This window comes from Salmo salar, chromosome 07, assembly GCF_965601325.2.
Source record: "Salmo salar chromosome 07, fSalSal1, whole genome shotgun sequence".
Classification (NCBI taxonomy): Eukaryota; Metazoa; Chordata; class Actinopteri; order Salmoniformes; family Salmonidae; genus Salmo; species Salmo salar.
Window position 1 is genome coordinate 53,032,309 of NC_138297.1, and position 12,039 is coordinate 53,044,347.

Sequence of the window (12,039 nt, forward strand, 5' to 3'; positions counted from 1 at the left end):
ACCAACCTTGCCAGAAAGCATGCCATCTAAGATAGCTAGACAAGCTAGCTACTCTAACTTGATTGCTAGGTGATTGACTGCTAGGTGGCTAGTAGTATTACAAAGAAACAACATCAAATAAAAATGAAACAGGACACATCTGAGGGCGCCCATGTGCTCCCTATGATCTTGACGCCTCTGTGCGCAGTCAATGCTGCGCTCATTGAGCATGAGGAGGCATCGTTCTGGGGTAGGTTAAGTCGTTTTAACCAGCTGCTAAACAAATCTCATATCACTGAGAGGGCTGTGCAGTTCAGCACGTACGGTCAAATGGCTAAACTCTTTTTAATCCTCCTCTGCAGAGGTGTGTTTTGAAGACGATCAACCAGCAGCTTTACCTTCTTTTTGACTTTCTCCCCCAGTGTTCTTGCTCAGGCGTCGTGTGCGCTCTCCATGGTGCTGAAAGGCATCAACGTAATCCGCTCAAACAAACGGCCTTGGCTACATTTCACAAGTAATGCAAATCAAGTTTAGGCACATGCAGAGCACAAACAATGCAACCATGATAGGACATATATCATTTGTATAGTATACACTATAATTATCACGCAGTTTGCAACTCTGCATACAGTCAGTGTATAACATCACCGTCGGTTTTGTTCGTCAAAAAGCAAGACAAGTACGCAGGGGATTTCACCGGCAAGAAATATTCTAAGAAATTCTGCATTGTGCACCGCCCCCCTCTAACTATCCCGCTCTCTCTCTCTCTCTCTCTGTCTCTCACATACACGCTCTCCTCCCTCGCCACTTTCTCCAGCCAGCTTTGCCTCCCCAGCTTTACTCTACAAGCATGTCCTCAGACGTGCAGCCGTGTGATGAAGCGGAGCGACTAACTTCCAGAGAGCACCGGACGAAGGAAACCCGCTGCACGAGTAGCAGAAAAGCTTGAGAGCAGGTAATTAACTCAACAACATAGGTCACGCAAATCTTAAGAATGTTTGGTTAGAGAATGGAGAGAATTGGGCACGATAAAAATTCGCTCAGTCAGTGTACAGGCGCATAACATCCGTGTGTAATGTAATCGTGCAATCTTTATAGTAGCTTATACATTTGATTGTTTTATATCAATTTACTTGGGATACGTGTATAATGTAACAACATCAGACGTGGCAGGATACTGACAGAACTTTGTGCGCAACAAGCAAGGTTCGACATGACCTATGGTATATGAATGTCTTTCTTGGGCATTCACTACATTATACTGAATCAACCGATGCTATACAATAGAACATATCGTATAGGAGTCATATTTCCTATCGGAGGATGTCATAAACATGTTTATCAGTGACATGGGAGTGGAGATGGTTTGCGCTTTAGACATAGATATCTGTATATTGTGCCATGCCATGATACGGAATTGAATTGTGACATTGCGCAATGAAATTCAGCTTAGCAAATAAATAAATTATCATAGTGCTATGGAGATTGCTATCTATGACCTGCTGTTGTCGTCAATATTGGAATGATTTTATTTTATTTTGGAAAAGTAAAAAGTATTTAATTCTCATATGATCCATATCTTCTTTTCAGTGGATTGTTTCTGCATCCAACATAAATGAAACGATATATACAAGGCACTAGCGGTTCTGGTGGTGGGGGGGGGGGGGGGGGGGGGGTGCCCCTGTGACAACAATTTTGGACCCCCTTGTGGCCCCCCTAAATGTGGAGTATGAAATACTTTTTACATAACTAATTGTTGCTATCATTCTTTTTTTACATCCGTTATTAGACAGTGGCAACGTGGAATACTAATTTAACCCACACATTTTCGAGAGGGACGGCTTTAGGCGGAACACAACAGTATCGTACCACATGCAAAACGATATGACAACAATAACGTCTAACGTAACTGGCCCCTCTAACAGTACAACTGGCCACAGCTTGGCACCCCCAGTTGAAATGGTCTAGAACCGCCACTGATTCAAGGGTGGTATACAATGTTACGATAATATTCTTTAATTCGTTGTCTTAATAATTACAATGATCATAAAGGGAATATTACATTTCCCACCATTTGCATGTCTGTTGCCGATCCATCCATGGAACGGTTCCTTTCTCTATAGGAATGGTATTGCGCATCCCCGTGCCAAGCACCTCTCCAGCATAACAGAAAGCATTTCGTGAGAGTTGGCTAATTGTTTTTCAAAGTAAGTTCAACAGAACCGAATTTTCCGCTTGGGCTATGGGCTACTACAACTGTATTGCGTTAAGATGTTATTCTATTGTGCGACACAAAGAGGGTATACCATTTAAATATGCCATTGATTTGTGTTTTGTATATGTTAATGTTTTTAAATATTTAAAATAAAAATATAGCATAATCGTAGTCATTTTGCTGTGAAGTATGAAGCATCCGGAAGTTGACGCATGATTTGGACTCGATGTCCTTGATTTGGAGACCTTCATACCTCGTGCAAACACGACTCTGTCCATCCAGTGGGGACAGAATGCTATTGCTGTGTCCCCTACCCCACAAAGGAAGACAGGGAATGGTTTGTCGATTTCGTCGTCAGCCTCCATTAATGTATGCACCCCACCATCATAACGATAAATGGACAGCACGCTGCATGAACATACGTGCTGGAATATGTTAAAGAGAGGAACTTCAATTATTTCACCCAATGCGCAATGAGTTTACTCGTGGTTGTTTTGCAGTGGTGGTGAGAGAAGGGGATCGATTTAGTGACAAACAGGGTTTGTTCGACTGTGATGAAGCTGCATGTCTCACTGAATGTGCGCGTAAAAGCGCGCTTGGCACTGCGCGAGCAACCCCGAAGGATGAGTTTGGATATGGCTGGCGCATGTTGACACAGATTAGCAGATTGTATGATTGTATAACGGACAGCATTAACAAGATTGTGAGCGATTCCAGATTTCTCAACAGATCAAATAAGAGGGCTTGCCTCATTATCTAGGTTGCATGACGTGTTTCAGAAATTGCGTCAAAATCACGTTTTGAAATGACCCACTGCTTTTGTGTTTTGAGGTCGCTGGAAGCTGGTGCAATTCCTCACGAAAACGTCACAGTCGTGTCAAGCCTCTTGAGGTTGGAAAAGAAAAATGTGCTTTGCATCGATTACCATCCCCATGTGATGTATGGGTCTCTGTGATCTCCAATATAAAACACTGGTCACACTGCAGGAGAATAAATGTGCCTGGCTTTTCATAAATAGCCCCATAGACTCACATAAGGATAAGGATATGCATTTATCAGACCGGGATAAAGACACACTGTCTCGACTGTCCCATCTGTAAACTGTTAAATATGATTGTTTTTGATCGAGTTGATAGGTGATGAAAAAAAAAACAATGATTATTTTATAGATGAAGAATCTGTGCTCCCAAGTCTAAATGACGTTGGCCATTTAACAGATTGGAGAGGGGGCGAATCCTTTGAAGACGGATGCAAATGTACCTCTTGCTAATGTGTCTGGTGTGTTTGACTAATTAGTGCACTTGATGCATTTGAGGTCCAGGTGCAGGTTGAAAAACGTGGTCATCATTTATAACAAAAAGGCACGGACTCTGCACTCTCTCTTTTACGTGCGTAAGTGCACTGGTAATTATTAGGAACAATGTGACCCTGAATTCATTGTTGAAATGAATTGGTTTTGTGAGATAAAGACTGGGCAGACTCAACACTAGACCAATTGAATACTGAATAATTGTTGGTAGTGGTTTGGTTCTTGCAAAGTGTATTTGGTACTGGTACAGCTTGGCTGACAGGGTGCATTCTGGTGCTCACAACTAAGAGCCTTTAACAGAATGGTTATTGGTATTGCCTTTGCGATATCTTCGCAAAATAACATGCACGGGTAACCTAGTTCCATTTCCAGAGGAAAATATAATTGTTTTTTGTACAGCACTGTCATGTACAGTACAGACCCGGAATACATTTGGTGTATTTCGTTTTTCCATATTACGTGCTTGCCATCAGCTATGGTGCAGATCAGACACACACCATTGCATCAGATTATTTGTATCCTACATTATTATGTGAGCGAGCTTTTGAGAGGGTATTTTGTACCTCATATTCCCTGTCACAAACATCACATTTCTGAAAATATACAAAGGCCCTTATATAATTGCTGAAAAGCTTACTCGACTGATTTTTCCTGATTCCCTCCTCCACGGTAGGTGGGGTGAGCAGCAGTACACTTGTATAATATTTGGCCGTTTAAGATGTATTAAGCTGCATGGTCAAGGGGTCACGCAGCACAGTCCTAGCAATTTTGGTGAAAAAGTTGCACAATTCTTTAAGCTGTCAGTAAAATCCATACAATGCGTTGTCGACTTATCCACAGGTCTAGCTATTTCCGTATTGGTTATCATACTTTATGCAAGCTGTACCGAGCGAGGTTGTTTTGGAAAGGACCCGTTTATTTACCACTTATGGTAGCATTTGCTGGTATTTGCATGTACTTCTTCAGTAAAGATTTACTGAGGTTACACATCGAGGACACAGTCAATACATTACTGTCAATATATTATCGATATCACATTAGAGTCGCAACCACTAAAGAGTAAGCATCATTTCCCTGTGCCGTTGTGGTTTATGACCATGATTATCTCATACTGTACTGTACAGGCATATACTAAACCTTAGTGTAACATGCTGTATAGGGCTCATAACCTATATTCTATAAACGTGGAGATCTGTATCAATGTGAATATGTTACGCTGCATATTGCCTGCTGTGCATGACATGCTGGCTTACTAACAATGTGAGTAAAGAGGAAGAATGGGATTTGTGTTTGTGTGTAGGGAGAAGCTATGGATTTATTCATTTATTACCTATCGGGTCATTTTTTATCAGTGTTAATTTTTGTTTTACACTCATTCTCCAATGTATCTACACCAACCATGAGATAGATGTTGAGTTTGTTCAATGTCATCCCACTAAAGGTGGGACAAATTGACAGGCTATATTGATTTGGCAGAGAGAGTTACCATTTAGTGAGATGCTATTTGTGTGTTTTCTCTATAGGGGCATCCCAAGCTGACCCCATCCGGAGACTTCTTCCTGGGCTGAACACAATGGAGACTGTTTGACAGTGAAAGTGGAGGTTTACTGTACAGTAGCTCAGCTGGATTTCCTCACCCCTTCATGACATGCAGTGAGCTGATGCCACTAACAGGTATGGTGGACAATTGTAATTAAGATCAATGACATATTGTCATTTTTAAGTTGTTGCTGCTCCAGAACATATTAGTTACTTACACTTTTCTAAATGGATTTCATGTTTTGCATATAAGCCATCTATAGAGTTGTGGTCTGTTAGGAGAGCAGCAAGTGTCTGCTTGAGAGGGGCCACTTGAATGGCTCTAGAAGTCACACTGGTTCCCTGCCTCACTTGAAAGAGCAGCTGTTTAGGAGCAAAGTAACTTAAGGTAGCAGGCGTAAAATAAACACCTGAGCTGGGTCCCCACATCCGGTTTTCAAGAGGAAAGGAAGCTAGGTTGAAAATACTGTATCCCTGAAAACAAGATGTTTCCCCACTGAGGGTGGGAGCAGAACAGGCATGATAATTACTCACTTGTTTAATACAATTGCAAAGTTAACACTTAACACATAATGCACTTCTAGCTTTGCCTATACATTCCCACCATGTGCGCATCATGTATGCTCACTTTTAAATGAACCCAGGCTCTAATGGAAAGTTCGAGAGGCTGGCACCAGGGCTGCATTTGATATAGCAGTGAGGAGCGAAGGTGTCTTTTTAAAAGTTTACATTTAGTCGGTTATGTGTTTGATTCAACGGACTAAGGCCTTTAGAGCAGTAACCCAGCGGTGGTGCGGCTAACCCAGCGGTGGTGCGGCTAACCCAGCGGTGGTGCGGCTAACCCAGCGGTGGTGCGGCTAACCCAGCGGTGGTGCGGCTAACCCAGCGGTGGTGCGGCTAACCCAGCGGTGGTGCGGCTAATCGAGCGGTGGTGCGGTGCACATCAGTGGAGCTGAGAGATGGCACCAGTTGAAAGGAATGCCTGATTATCACGCTTTCAACCACAGCAGGCTGCCACATTTACACTGAGCTGCTGGTGTTAAATCACACTTTTTAATTTGATTCTTATGCAATTAAAATGTTATTTTTGCTTTGTATGGATAAGCTGAGGCACCAGCGATGGCGACTTGTTAAGGAAGACGATGTAATTAAGCTAAAATGGGAGAATGGAATAAGAGCATGTGCAAATCTTCCACTCTAACGTGTTGAGCACAATGGAGCAGTAAGGATGTTTAGCAAGTCCTCTCTAGACGGTTTCTTGAGCAGCTACATTGACCATGCTAGTCACCACCACTCAGAACACGGAGATGTGTCGAGATACAGTACAGCATGCCCATCTCCGGTCCAAATAAGTACTTACGCTGCACGTTGCATGATTTCCTGATACAACTCTGTAGCCTATATACTGTAACAATAGGGTTCTCGCAAGCCTGCGATTCAGCTCAAGGAACATCGAAAAAATCGGACAATCAAACCAGTCACGGCGCATAAAATCCAGCTGTCATAACAGCAGTCATTACACCTGGAGCAGATGATGTATTATTTATCTGACGTCGAAGGATTCAGAACTTCTACAGACTGTACCGTAGGAACTCCACAGCACTGAGTGATGCTCCTCCAGATCTTTATCTAGCACTGTGAAGTATGGATCAAATAAAATAGTGTCATTGCATTTCCTACAAAGACTATTGGAGGTCGTTGAACTAAGCGGTATGTCGTGTGTTTTTTTTTCTTCTTCTGTGCATTGTGTCAGCATATTTCATCAAAAATGCTGAAGAGATGTAGTGGTTGTAAAACCCAAGCTTGCCGTTTAGTATTTCAGGGCTCTCTAGTCTATATGGTGGTGAATTACACTACCTTAGATGAACCCAGTGATGATTGTAGTGTAAAAGTTTAATAGAATACATCAGAAGCCATTACTCTAGGTGATCTGTTTAGTGTCCCACAGGGGGAGACCTGAATACATTAAATCATGCAGGTTGGCATTTATTGGGATGACTTATGTAAAAGCTTATGTACTGGAGGAAGCTCTGCAGGGAAGTCACTAGCTGGCACGGCCACAAAGTCATACAATCGGATTTTAAACGTAACCCTCCAGGACAAGATTCATCCCAATTAACATCAACATGCTTTAATCATGGCCGGAGAAAATTGAAGATCTGTTGATATCGTTGTAATGAATCATCCACGCTGTATCTCTCTCTAACTCCCTTTCCTGGTCTCCTCCCTCTGAATTAGCCAGGCATCCAAAAGGTTGCAGTGTCTTTGTGGTGCACCGTGACACTGTTCCATTCTAATCAAGAGCGTTCACTGCATCACCCTTGGGCTAGCAGCTAGCCTATCAGCTATTGTTGGGACACAACTTAAAGATGGAAGAAAGACCTTCCCCACTGCTGTCTGTAAACAGTGCCGAATCCTTTGTTGTACCATCACAGAGACCCAAGACTGCTTAGTAATAGTAGTACTACTAAGTAGTAGTACCATCGATATCACAAGATATTTCTCTGCCTGTTTTCAGTTCTCAGACACAGCTGAGGAAGCCTCAGGTGTTCATAAGTCCTGCCACTCATCCAGTAATAATTCCGGCTGCCATTCCCGGTGCTTAATTGCACTAAGCCTCGGCACCGGAAAAATCCGGCACTGCGCTTCTAGCTCCATTATTATTGGCTCCATAAAACATTCAGCACTCCCCGCTCCCGTTGGAACCATGGTGGAGCAGTGACATTGTAATTTTTCAGCCAGATCTAACTCCTCCATGATGTGGGATTGGAAGATTGGAAGACAGAAGACATGGAGAGATGGTAGAGAATGATACAGCCAGCCTGGCTCATCTGGCTGTTAATGTTACCAACTCTGCCGAGACAGAATATACTGGACTCTAGAGGGATGTTTTCCTCTACAGTGCTACTGCTGTTTCTGCTGCTGACTGTGTGAATGTTTGTGAGGGAGCCTTGTGTCAATTTCTCCCCTTTCGGGTCATGAACACTAACGAGCAATTAGACAGGAAGAGGGACGATGATACGAGGCTGAAAAAATGTCTCCCACAGTGCTGGTGAGTTTGAGCTCTTTCAGGCAGAATCTGACAGGACTGGGCCTTTAATCATTCACAGCCACTAACAGGACCAGTGAGACTGTCTGAATGGGTTTGTGTTATGTCTAAAAGAAAGATAGCATCTCAAACATTTGACATTCACACTCCAGGAAGCATGTACAGATACACACACACACACACACACACACACACACACACACACACACACACACACACACACACACACACACACACACACACACACACACACACACACACACACACACACACACACACACACACACACACACACACACACACACAAACTCCTATGCCCATCCTTTTCTCTTCATTCACCATTCCCTGGATCACCATCATCATCTCTCTTTCCTGTTTCTCATCTACACACTTAGAAAAAACGGTGCTATCTAGAACCTAAAAGAGTTCTGCGGCTGTCCCCATAGGAGAACCCTTTGAAGAACCCTTTTTGGTTCCAGGTAGAACCCTTTTGGGTTCCATGTAACACTTTTTCCACAGAGGGTTCTACATGGAACCCAAAAGAGTTCTACCTGGAACCAAAAAGGGTTCTACCTGGAACCAAAAAAGTTCTACCTGGAACCAAAAAGGGTTCTCCTATCGGGACAACTGAAGAACCCTTTTGGAACCCTTTTTTTCTAAGAATGTACCTTACAATTATGCCCTCTTTCTCCTGGATACTGGGCTCCCCCCAAAGGTTGACATGTCTACCAAGGTGATAGGTTAATCATGTGTATTTCTTTAATTAATTCAGAATTTCCCCTGTCCTAGTGGATCTGTTGTTTTCCCATCCTCAGCCATTCACTTTCAAGAACTAAGTGTTTTGAGCCCCTATGTAAAGGGCTAACATGGTTTTAAAGGTCATTCTCACACTTTAAATTCGATTGTACTCTTAAAAGGCCTTAACATCTTAATTACTAATCCTATCATTGTAAACGTCTGTGATTCTACGTCACCTTTGCCCTGGTCCTGTCCTCCGTACATTAAGGAACCCTAAATGCCCCCACTCTCGTCAAACTAGAACGCTATATTTAATTCTCTGTTCAGTAGATACTGACAAAATGTAAAATTGAAAGGAATTGGCACGAAATTACAGCATCAATCCATTTTTCCATTTAGTCCTGTTGCGAGCCTCTTGCAACATAAATACTATCATTTTTGTGTGATTGTTCAGAACTGCAGAATGTGCCAAAGAAGCAAGTCTGTAAATTGCCTATGCAATTTTACAAAGCAATTGTGCTTCTCCCATCCCAGTGTCAGTGGAGAAAAAAAGGCAATCTGCGAAAATTAAACTTCAATTAGAGTGGTGGAGAGACTACTGCTTCACACAAAAGCTCCATTTTGTACAGGCCTACACGCTCTCACCAGCTAAACACAGGCCCTGAACTGAAGATAATGACGAAATCATAGCAGAGAAAAATGCTCCTGTCCAAGACGCTGGCTAATTTAAGGAGCAGAAAGGGAAAGGGAAAGGGGGATACCTAATCAGTTGTACAATTGAATGCATTCAATTGAAATGTGTCTTTCCGCATTTCTTTCTTTTGTCAGCTCTGGGATTCAATCCAGCGACCTTTCGGATACTGGCCCAACGCTCCTACCCCAATGGTGGTGGATCATGTTGAATACGTGTTAAAACCGAGCAATACTAATGCAGGCAATGATCATTTGAGGTTACAGATTCAATGGTGCCTCAGTTAATTCTTGTGCATTTGCGAGTGCAGACCTGTTTATACTGTAGCTTCAGGTATAACTCATCTCACTTTTTGTTTCTTTTTCCACTATGTTGTTTCGTAAAGCCCAGTTCTTTTATGTGCTCAGCTGGTCAGATTTACTGCGGCTGTCCATTCTGTCTAACTATACATAAACGCGAGACAAAGGCCAGATAACGGTTGTAAAAACCACTGCCTTGTTAGTCTTGGATGGCATTTCTGTTATTTTCTTGTTATTTCTCAGAAAGAGCAAAGATGTGTGTCTAGCTGTGCCTGGGGGGACAGTGGAGGGAAATCACTAGAGATGTAGATATATCCTAAGGAGGAAGAGCGACTGGGACAAAGAGGAAACAGGGTCATGAGATACTTCCACTATCAAAACAAGACCAGGACGACTCCAGACATATGAGATTTCAGAGACATTTCCATAAGCCATAAGCACAACATGTCTGAATCATCCAATACCTAGATATCTAGCTAACCTTCTCAACCTCAGGCTGTCAGTGAGAGAAACTACCAGCCATTTGGCCTATAGACCTGCTGCACACAGGTCCATGGCTAGACCTGACATTTATGAAGATACCCTTGTGGACAAAACTCTTTCCAGGTGGCTGAATTGACATTTGGAATAAATGCCATGGAGAAAGAGTGTTTTTAAGTTATTTGTGTGTGTTTTAGGAACTGTTCATGCCTTCCCCCCGCTGATTCGATGTGGTATTTATATTCTAGTTCTGTGGGTTTATGAAAGGATTTATTATTTCCGTTATTATCTTTAGACTCCCCGTTGAGTCAGCTAGCCGTGTCAAACTGAACGGCCCGTCTGATATGCTGTTACTTGAGTTGACAGAGACAGGGTTGCCGAGGGAGCCCAGAGAATACAGTGTGTCAGTGTAACACAAACACACTTGGGGGATAGATTCTCAGAGTAGTTCCGCACCTCTGAATTTACACCCTCTGATAGACCTCTCCAGAAACCATCCAAGAAAGGAGTTAGGACGCTAAAGAAAAAGAACAAGCAGCACAACCAGAGAAAAACTCTGGGCTTCTCAGACCAGGTAGAACAAAGACGAGTAGAGAACAATGAACAGGCAAGCGAGCAATAAAAAAAAGAATTCCAGGACAAAATCAGAGGGGCTTCAGCTCAGAGACAAGTGATAATTGGGAGCTGTTAGAAAGCAGGAGACAATTTTCTCTCTGCTTCAACGTGTTCCGTGAACGTGGAGGTGGAAGGTATTTGGGTATTGTCCTACTGGTCTATCTCATCAGTCAGGATGGTGGCCACCTGGCCATAGATATATCAGACCAGATGTCGTGTGATGAGTGTGTCTGTGACATAATGGCCTACGTACTGAGGTGGCGGTAGGTACAGACAAAATCCAATGCTCTTTTTTTAAATCCTTTTTTTGCTGTTTTTACTAGTCAGTCCCCATCTTTAAATACCCCTGGCTTTCATTAGAGAACAGTCTGCAGCTCGTTTCAACAAGCAAGTCCTGTTGTGAGTATAAACAGCAGGCTGCAATGCTGTCTTTGCTGCAGTTAAACAGAACTACAGGGAAAAGGGAGGGATTGGTTGCCAAAGAGTAACTACTTTCTTCTGTAAATAACAGAATGCCTTTGGATATATAACAATAGGCTTGTATAAAGATGTATACATGCCGAAAAAAGTTGAATGAGAAATCTGCTCTGCTTTATTCCATCAGACAAACACTGTGTTGATGTAGTAGGCTAAACGTACGTGCATTCAATGTAAATATCCTCTTTACTCCACAGACGTTGGTTCTGAATTGGCTGGTGTTGGCTGAGTGGTGCTGTCGACCCAACTGCCTCATTTTGCCTTTAAGGTCACTCAGATCCTTCTCATTATTATGTGCATGGTGAGAGAACATTTCTTTCAGTCAGTGGGGACTCACCATGGTCTTGCCTATTGACTAAAGTCTGGAGGCGTGACAGCTTTCACAGTTATGAGCAGTGGAATGATGAACCGCACTCAAACTCCCTAGCAGCGATAATGTCAGGAGAGAGCATTAAGCCTAGGTGACATGAATGAGAAAAAAAAAACATGTAAACAATGACTAACATTTTAATCTGTGTGAACAGGATGACAGTGGCTTAGACTTGGAGGATCAAACTCAACCACTTATTGGCTATGATGGAAAGGTCTCCAGAGTAGTACCACTACTTCAGCCTTCCTAGTTGATTTATACCTGATTCATTTGGAATA

General features: G+C 42.7%; 1 protein-coding gene across 2 annotated transcripts in view; it reads left to right on the forward strand.

Moving 5' to 3' along the window:
• Window positions 1–771: 771 nt before the first annotated feature.
• The window catches only part of LOC106609497 (muscarinic acetylcholine receptor M2-like), an 84,150-nt gene continuing 72,882 nt past the window's right edge, over window positions 772–12,039 (forward strand). For both annotated transcript variants that reach the window (XM_082977758.1, XM_014208372.3), the window contains exons 1-2: window positions 772–934; window positions 5,027–5,177. The gene's annotated coding sequence lies outside the window, so the exon portion shown is untranslated. The remainder of the gene's footprint in view (window positions 935–5,026; window positions 5,178–12,039) is intronic.